The sequence below is a fragment of the Cucurbita moschata genome, unplaced genomic scaffold (genome assembly GCF_002738365.1).
Source record: "Cucurbita moschata cultivar Rifu unplaced genomic scaffold, Cmos_1.0 Cmo_Scf00001, whole genome shotgun sequence".
Classification (NCBI taxonomy): domain Eukaryota; kingdom Viridiplantae; phylum Streptophyta; class Magnoliopsida; order Cucurbitales; family Cucurbitaceae; genus Cucurbita; species Cucurbita moschata.
In genome coordinates, this window is record NW_019268517.1 from 10,027,778 (window position 1) to 10,037,353 (window position 9,576).

At 35.1% G+C, this 9,576-nt stretch overlaps 1 protein-coding gene across 1 annotated transcript in view; it reads left to right on the top strand.

Annotated features, from left to right (window-relative positions):
- Positions 1–9,054: 9,054 nt before the first annotated feature.
- Positions 9,055–9,576, top strand: part of LOC111453243 (auxin transporter-like protein 2) — a 3,920-nt gene continuing 3,398 nt past the window's right edge. Inside the window, exon 1 of the mRNA XM_023094272.1 lies at positions 9,055–9,465. The gene's annotated coding sequence lies outside the window, so the exon portion shown is untranslated. The remainder of the gene's footprint in view (positions 9,466–9,576) is intronic.

Here is a 9,576-nt window from a genome sequence, read left to right on the forward strand (position 1 = left end):
AGGTCTGCACGTGCAGAGATGATTAAAAGCTTTTCCCTTTAATCTTCCTTTTTCCAATGGAAAATCAACCAACTTTTTTTTAAAAAATCTGCCCACTTTGATGATCCAGTTCATCCATGATTCAACACTTCTATTTGAATTGGTGTTCCCTCGCCCCCCCTGAATTTCATGGCCAACGAGAAGGAGAAGGAGAAGAAAACAGCAATCTATGCTTTCTTATATCATTCAATGGAGAAAGATTCACGTGGGTTGAGACATTCTCGGTGCCCACTTTAGCTCGGAAAGAAACATCAAATTTTTTTAATGAAAATGGATCATAAAGTCAAAAAGATACCCTCAAATTCGGTGGTTCATGTTGATTTGAAGAGACAGGACCATTCTGATTATCCTTAACAGTGTCATCAAATCTTTCTTCTTTTTTTTTTTCTTTTAAATTCCTGTTCAAGTTAATACAGAGTGGATTCTGAACTATCCCATGTCTGCTTCAGACTGATTGACATCCAAAAGCTTTGTTTTTTTGGACCAATCTTTCCTACCTTTACCTCGAATCTATTTCCCCTATAAGCATGCATATCCAGTTTCACAAATTTCCATTCTACTTTGAAATTTGAAATTAAAAGAGAATGGATCGCTAAGTGGATAACAATTTTGTAACTCAAATCTATGAAATGAAAAATAACTAAACTGACTAATCTAATAATGGTTAGTTAGGTTCAGGATGGAAATTCGGCTGCTATGGATTGGTTAACAGGGAGGAGGGCCATGTGAAGAGAAGCTGAGGTTCCACTCGAATGTTTGTCTTCATAACCCCCATTTCTTCTTCTTCTTCTTCCTCCTCTTCCTCTTCTTCTTAGAGGAGGCCCATGAGAGGAGAAGGTTATGTTTCACTCGAATGTCGGACTTTAGAGCCCCTTCTTTAGAGCCCCTCCTTAATGATTCCTTCTTTAAGGAGAAGGAATTCTTTGTAAGGGTGTGAAAATCTCTTCCTAGCATATGCATTTTAAAAACCTTGAGGGAAAGCCTGAAAGGAAAAGCTCAAAGAGGACAATATCCGCTGGAGGTGGGCTTGGCCTGTTACAAATGATATCAGAGCCAGATACCGAGTGATGTGTCAGCAAAAACGTTGGTCCCGAAGAGAGGTGGATTGGAGGGTCCCACATTGATTAAAAAAGAGAACAAGTGTCAGTGAAGACGCTAGACCTTAAAAAGTGGATTGCGAGATTCAACATCAGTTATGGAGGAGAACGAAACATTCTTTAGAAGGTTGTGGAAACCTCTCCCTAGCAGACGCGTTTTAAAAATCTTGAAGAAAAGCACAAAGAACACAATATTTGCTAGCAATAGGCTTAAGACAATATTTGTTACAGAATGAATGATCCGAAATATGAACAAGATCCGTAAGAAATGGGGCCTGTGTAAGGCCAGAGTGGGCACTCCCCTCTTGGCCAAGGCAATATTTGAAACAATTGGCTCAGAAAAATTAGCACCTACAGCATTTAACTAGGAGTGAGCAACTTTCTTCGACATCCTATTAGGAATTGGACCCATTAGTATAGTATGAGATAATGGGCTCTTATCTTGTTTCCCCATTTTCATTCACGCGTGACAATGGCCTCTCTTAGTTCATAAGCTCCAAATGGGGGTTTTATAATTCCTCTATGGAGTAAGCATCTGGATTGCTAGAACTCAAGAACATACAGACTTGGGTTTGAAACGGAGAAGGCAGGCAAGAGGTTTCGATAGCCATATAAATCCAAAGAAAAACTCAAACAAGAGTCTTTGAGATCATCATCACCCAACATATCAAACAGGTGGAAGGTGGAAGACATTGACAAGATTGATGGCAACAAAGTTCTTGGGAAAATTTACTCTACGGCTATCTTATCAAAACCAACTTAAGAATATTTGTTCAAGGTAAGAAACAGATCATAATGCTAAGGCAACTTGCAGCAACAAGCACCATCATCATCTCAATCAAAATCAACTTAAATTTGACATTATTTGTTTAATTCTACACAGCTCAATGAGAAACAACAGCATGATGCAAATACTGTCATGAACAAAATCAACTTAAACTTCAGCATGTTAGTCAAATTATGAGTCCAGTTATAATGATTAATTAATGTAAAACAAACATCAGATCTTAACAATATCATTAACCACTAACTACTTAATTTCAAGACCACCCCTCATCAAATTCTGACTAACATCACTGGCAACTTTGTTTTTTAGCAAAAACTTATGTTTTTTTTGTTTTTTTTTTCTCCTAGACATTTCATCAAACACCTAGAGTGCATCAGACAATTGACGAACAAATGAAGCAACATGAAGGGAGTCGGAGAGGGGTGGCAGCCACTTTTTCGGCGTGCATTGAGGCCAAGTTCAAGTGACTTCCTCCCCCCCTCCTGAACCTAATTCTCAGAGATAAATTTTTTTTAATCATGCGGGTAATGACATACCGTGCCGCGCTTTCCAATGACCATCAAGCCGCTGCTCACATGCGTATGTATGCTTAAAGTTAGGCATCTGGCATTACTTCCAATCAAACTCATCAATACCTTCTTTCCAAAATATTTTTAATCTCTGCAACAAATTCATACTTCCATTGCAGAAATCAATTGCGGGGCCATGTCTTTCTCCCGCTTTTCGTCGCATTTAAGTCTCAAGCTTTTTGGCAGCGAATTTTCATCCTCGGTCGATTTTGGAACGCCCAATCCTCTGAGCGAACAAGAAATCGCCACAGTATTTCACTGTTTTTGATCTCGGATGCCTTTTGACTTTTCACATTTACATATGGAATCGTCTTTTACATAATCGATTAGACCAATTCAATTAGGTCAAGAAAAAGATTCTCTGTAAATCGACCTTTCACATCTTCAAACGATGCTCTGATCTAAATTCATTCTTTATCTCGGCTACATAATGATCTCAAATGATGAACGGACCTATAAAGATATAAATTCCAAGAAAATTGTTAATAAAATCCCTTTAATTCAATTTTTGTATAAAAAAAAAAACACTATACTTTACTTTTCATATTTTTTCCCATAGATTTGGTGGTTGGATTGGCGTGTCTAATTCGATTGCTTTGTTTCAAAGATTACGATTTACATGACCCACATCATGAATGGTTCGAATTTATCAATTATTCCGAAGCCATAATTAGCATTCCATGTTGATATCATGAAAACAAAATTGTAATATCAATCAACATTAATGTTTCATTGACATATCTACTTAAATATACATAAATTTGAAACATACCAATATCTACATCGACATTGATATTTTCACTCTAAAACTCCGTAGAATTTTTTTAATCTATCAATCTTCAATCATCCTCGCAAAAAGAAACATTATTCTTTTGCGAAAATGTGGCTCTCCAAAGAACCCTTGTCTTATCCTTTGAGCGTGCTTGTCGTTTCATTATAGTATTAATGGACTCGATGTCACATTTCGAAAAGGAAATGCGTGTATTATTTATTTACATGACTTCGACTTGTTTTAGAAAAATTAATTATTTTATAATTGATTAAATTAAATTGACCGTGGATTTGGATCTAAAAATCTGTATTGCATTAATGGAGCAAAAGCATTTTAAAGATTAAAATTATTTTTATTAATTTATATTTTTTTTAACGCAAAGTCAAATTTTGTCATGATAAACGCTCCCTCTTTACTCCAACCTTTGTAGCTTTTTTTTTTCTTTAAATTAAATATTAATTATAAGTGTTTGGTTAAATTTATGTCAAAATTTTTAACACCATTTAATCATTAAAATATTAATTATAGAAATTTATATATTTTTTTTAATGTTAAATTGAATAAATATGTGAAATTAATATTTTATTTCAGAATAAGCACCGGCAAACTTGGTTGATGGATTGTGGGGTTATGGGTGTGTTGGGTGAAATTTAATTGTTGAATTAATTTGGGCATCTAATCCCTGTCAGTGTAATTATGGGTAGGGAATTTGAGGACGGCGACATCTTGGGTGGCAGCGCCGCCGCAGACGGTGGCTAGAAAAGCCGAGAAAGGGGGTGAAAAAAGGAATGGAAGTGATGAGTATTAATGATGGTGAATTTAATGAAATGTCAATATTACACGCTGCAAAGCTTACAACTTTGTGGAGTATGGAGTGTTGTCTTCCCACGCATAAAATCCTCTCTTTTTAAAGTATTTGTAAAAAGCAAACCCAAATTTAATTCCCTTTTCTGTTTTGCTGCGACCGAGAGATTGAAACCCTAAACCAGAAGTAGAGGAAGAATTAACGGTGGGTCCCTTTTTTTTATTCGTTATTGTGAGATTCCACATCGATTGGAGGGAGGAATGAATGTCAGGGAAGACACTGGATCCTGAAGAGTAGTGAATTGTGAGATCCCACTTGGATTATGGACCCTAGAGAGAAATAGATCGTGAGATCCCACATAGGTTACAGACCTTGAAGAGAAGTGGATTGTGAAATCCCACATGGATTATAGACCCTGAAGAGAAATGGATTGTGAGATCCCACATAGGTTATAGACCCTGTAGATAAGTGGATTGTGAGATCCCACATGGATTATAGACCCTAGCTGTGAGATCCCACATGGGTTATAGATTCTGAAGATAAGTGGACCACATGGATTGTGGACCCTGAAGAGAAATGGATTATGAGATGAAGAGAAATGGATTATGAGATCCCACATAGGTTATAGACCCTATAGATAAGTGGATTGTGAGATTCCACATGGATTATAAACCCTGGCTATGAGATCCCACATGAGTTATAGATTCTGAAGATAAGTGGACCACATGGATTGTGGACCCTGAAGAGAAATGGATTGTGAGATTCCATATGGGTTACTGAAGAGAAGTGGATTGTGAGATCTCACATGGATTATGGACCATGAAGAGAAATGGATTGTGAGATCCCACGTGGGTTATAGACTCTGAAGATAAGTGAATTGTGAGATCCCACATGGGTTAGAGAGCGGAATGAAACATTCTTTATAAGGGTGTAGAAACCTCTTCTTAGCAGTCACGTTTTAAAAACCGTGAGACTGAATGCGATACACAACAAGTTAAAACGGACAATATCTACTAGCTGTGGATTTGAGCTGTTAGAGTTATTCAAAGTACCCGTTATTATTAGTGACGGAACAAACGAAATTGATTAGGCATAATTTGACCCTATTGTATATGATCGTAAATAGAGAATGGGTATGGCATGCTCTCATTCATTCATAACAAGAGGAACAACATGATACATGACAATAATGAGCCAAGGCATTGAGCTGTGAGGGTAGGAATTTTTGGACCCCTCCATGAGATTGGCCCCTAAATATTTATAAATAATAATAAATAAATATGGAATCAATTCAAAAGTTTGGTCAACTGGCATTTCCATCATAATACACCTCCTTCCTTCCATCTTCTATTAATGTCTTCATTTTATGTATTGTTTTATTTCTTTCTTAAAAAAAAAAAACAAAAAACAGTGATAATATAAAGAACAGAACACAATGATTTGAAAGGTTGGATAAATAAAATGTATATGAAATAATAAAGACAGCCAAGAAAGTTAGGAATTTGTCTATTACATCCTAGTACTACAACCTAAGTCGGAGGTACATACTTTTAATTAATATTAGGACACTAAGCTTAGCTGTGTTATTATAATAATATTATCCATACATACATAGATTCTCTTATTTAATCATTACAATACTAATAAAAATTTAAAATTTAAAACCCGAACCCATGTAAAAATATTGATAACAATTTATGTCACACCTTCGTAACATTCAAGTTATCAAGTCGAGCATAAGAGCAGTTGTCTTACAAAGGCTAGTAAATTCGCAGGGGATAGAGGGACCTAGGAGTTGCGGGTATGGGTCAAATAATGAAACGGGGTCATAATGAGAAAGGGATAGTCCCTTTCGAAGGGTCCAAACGAACAATGCTTCTTCCCCTTATCGTAATTCAGTGTCTTTATTTGTGGGGTCATTTTTTCGACACCAATTATTGAACTGTGACATATTCTTCTTACCTCGGTTTGAATTCACACTCTTAACTAATTAAAAGGCTATTGATTCCGTATACTCTATAATCTATACCAACTATTATTCCTTTTATTTATTTATTTATATATCATTAACGAACAAATTCATGAAGCTCCAAAAATTTGGTATCGGTCAAACAAATAATAATTTATATGCTATTTTCAATAGTTTCGAGATCATATCGTATCGTTTATTTATAGAAATATTGGATGAAGACAAAGAAAATACAAATATGATTGAAATTTTGGTCTTCAATTGCATCATAAGAGGAACGTCTCCATTGTTTCATTCTTTTATTGTGTGGAATTTAGAGCAAAAAATTAAAAAAATTAAAAAAAATTATTAAATTATTAAATTATTAAATTCTCCATCCCCATGATTGGAAGTGGAGGCTGATAATTAATATGCTAATAATGTTTAATATTGTATTAGGCTATAATAAGCAAGGTTAAGGATTATTAATTATTATTTTATTTTCCCGGAAAGGAAAATGTTAATTTTCCCGGGAAACAAACATGGGTTTTGGCCATGATTTTGATGGATTCCATTTATCTTTATTTAATAAAATTTTAAATCTAAATAATATATACATTTTTTTTATATAATTATTAAATGGAATTCTCATATGCAAAATGATTAATGGGTCCATAACCATAGAAAATTAAGAAATAATACATTAAACAACTGCAACTAATTCATAATCCCTTGATTAAAAGCTCAAACATGTATGAATCTAAACCTACCTTCCAAAGGACACCGACCCTAAGCTCATAGAAAGGCATCTTCCGTCCCTTAGGTTGGTGGGCAGGTCCCACCACCTTAAAACTTTAATTTATATTTTAATAAAATTTGATTTATAAAGTTTATAAACTTTAATAATATCATCAAATCTAATAAGCTTTTTTTTTAATTAATTAATTTACATAAAAATGAAAATATCTTTAAAACTTTGGTTAGTGATGAGACTATATAGTATAGGGTGATGATGTGAGATTATTCCCTATCCCACTCTTTTGATTCCACCTTCCATATGTGAACTGAAATTACATCATCTACCATATGCTTACCTATCTTTATATCATATCTTAAAATATAAAATATGTTTTCCAATGAATGTCCTCTCCATTTCACCATCATCATCTTTTTTTAAGGGTGTTCGGGAGATTTCCATATCATTATAAAAGGGTGTTTTGTTCTCCTCCCCAACTAGTGTGGGGCTCAGTGTCTCGGTCATGCTTGTCCAAGGCGTGTTGCCCATGGCCACATGCTCATGACAATCCCAACCCTTTATGTTTTTTCATATTCTAGTGTTTTACTTTTATATTTATAGGAAGTATGACGTTTCAAAAATATCATGTCTAGGCTTGTCAGATATGAAATGCCTCAAAATGTACTAGGAGGATACAACTAGTTGTCAACTTCTCCCCACCCAAGGTTATATACTATAAGCCGTTGTTATTTCTCTCTTGCTTGCTTATATAATGTCTATTTCGAAAATCTCTCTCTGCCCTCGCTTTCTAAAACCTTCTCTTAAAATAGAGGCCAGAGGCTCGAGCATACGTCGCTTGGCCGTAGGCGACGCAAGAACGAATTGACTTAGTTCACTTGTCGTTGGAAAGTGAGTGCCGCACAATCGTAAGTCCGCTGCCATTAAAAGTGCGATTGTGACACCTAGCATCCTCGCTGACACTCTTTCCTTTCTCCAATCGATGGGGACCCCCGCCTAATCCACCCCCTTTGAGGCCAGAATCCTTATTGGCACGCCGTCTCGTGTCTACCCCCTTTGGGGAACAGCCTCTTCGCTAGCACATAGTCCAATGTCCGACTCTGATATCATTTGTAACTGTCCAGATCCACCATTAGTAGATATTGTCCTATTTAGGCCTTTGGTAGGGAGATTTTCATACTAGGTGTTTTGTTCTCCTCCGACTAATGTGGGACATTACATTTTATTTTTTAATATCACTTGAAATTAAAAAATTTATATAAAAAAAATGAAAATTACAATAACAAATTAGGATTATTGATAAAATAACGAGTGGAGTGACGAAAATGGGCCCAGCCGTATAATGGAGCCGGCGGTAAATGGGGATAGCGTTGATTTCGCGCGTGTATATGGCGGGGCCAATTCAGCTCGGCTCGACGGCAAAAACCTTGAGCCGAATTTAATATTAAATTAAGTTAGAATTTCGTCCTATAATTTAAAAATTTTAAATTTCTGACAGTGTAGGAACTAAATTAAATTATAAGTTTGTAACAATAATAAGGATAAAATTAATTAATAATTTAAGAAAAACAAAAACAAATATTTGGTCGTTGCGGCTATGATTTCAGACATGGGCCTCCATTAGCAAGTGCCGGCTCATTCGGCGGTCCAATTGATGGAAATCCAAGCCCTATATTTTTTCTTCCACCTTCATCTCAAGCGCGTTGTCCTCAGTTTCCTATAGAGTACAAAGGAAGGTGAAGCTCACGCAACCTTTCGAGAGTGTGTCTGGAATCTTCATGTTAGTGGAGACGTGGGACCGGAGGAGTTCAAGGAAACTATTTTAACTAAATTGACCGTAATGAAATTATACAAATTAATAATAAATAATCACAAAATTAATAAACTAAACCATATTAAAGATGTCAATATAAATATAAATATATTTATATCAAAATTAAGACAAGAAACTAACAAATGAATTCCAAAGAAATGGGAATATGTAAGATGATGTTGGCTAAGATGCTTCCCATTCTAATAATATAAAGTCCCAACGATTAATTTAGGAAATGATCATGAATTTATAATAAGTAATGTTATCGAACTAGTTGGAAAGTCCAAAGCAAACCCACCAAAGCTTACGTTTAAAATGGACAATATCATATAATTACAGAGAATGATGTTCATCACTTTCTCTCTAAAACCCATACATTTCTTCAACTCCTTGCATTCATTCATTCATCCATCCCTCTCTGTTTATATATATATATATATATATATATATAAACCTCTACAAGTACACCATATTTTAGCTTTAAAAACACACACAGAGCATTCTTTTGGAAAGAAACAGACAATCTGATCTTCCATTTGGTTTGTTTGTGCTTCTTTTGAGGTCTTTGAATTCGGCGGTGCCCTTTCCTTTTTGCTTCTTTTTATTGCCATTTCTGTAGAATTTGGTGGCGCATTAAAGTCCAGACCTTTCGTTGAGTCCAGCTACTTCATCTTCTTCTCTCTCTCTCTCAACGCGTTTAAGACCCCTTTCAAACAGCTCCTTCCTCTTCAATCCTCTGTTTTCGCTCTGTTCTTGCTCTGTCGGAGAGTTTCAGAGAAGCAAAGCTTAAACTACTTCCGTTTGTTTCTTTTGAATTTTTGTTTGTGAAGACGATCTGGGTTCTCTTCAATCTTTCCACGAAAGAGACATTTCGAACAAAGGTTATCAGTTTCTTTCGATCATTCTAAACTTTAGTACCCGAAAACTCTGTTTTTTTTTTTTTTTTTTTTTTTTTTTTTTTTTTTTTTTTTTTTTTTTTTTTTTTTTTTTTT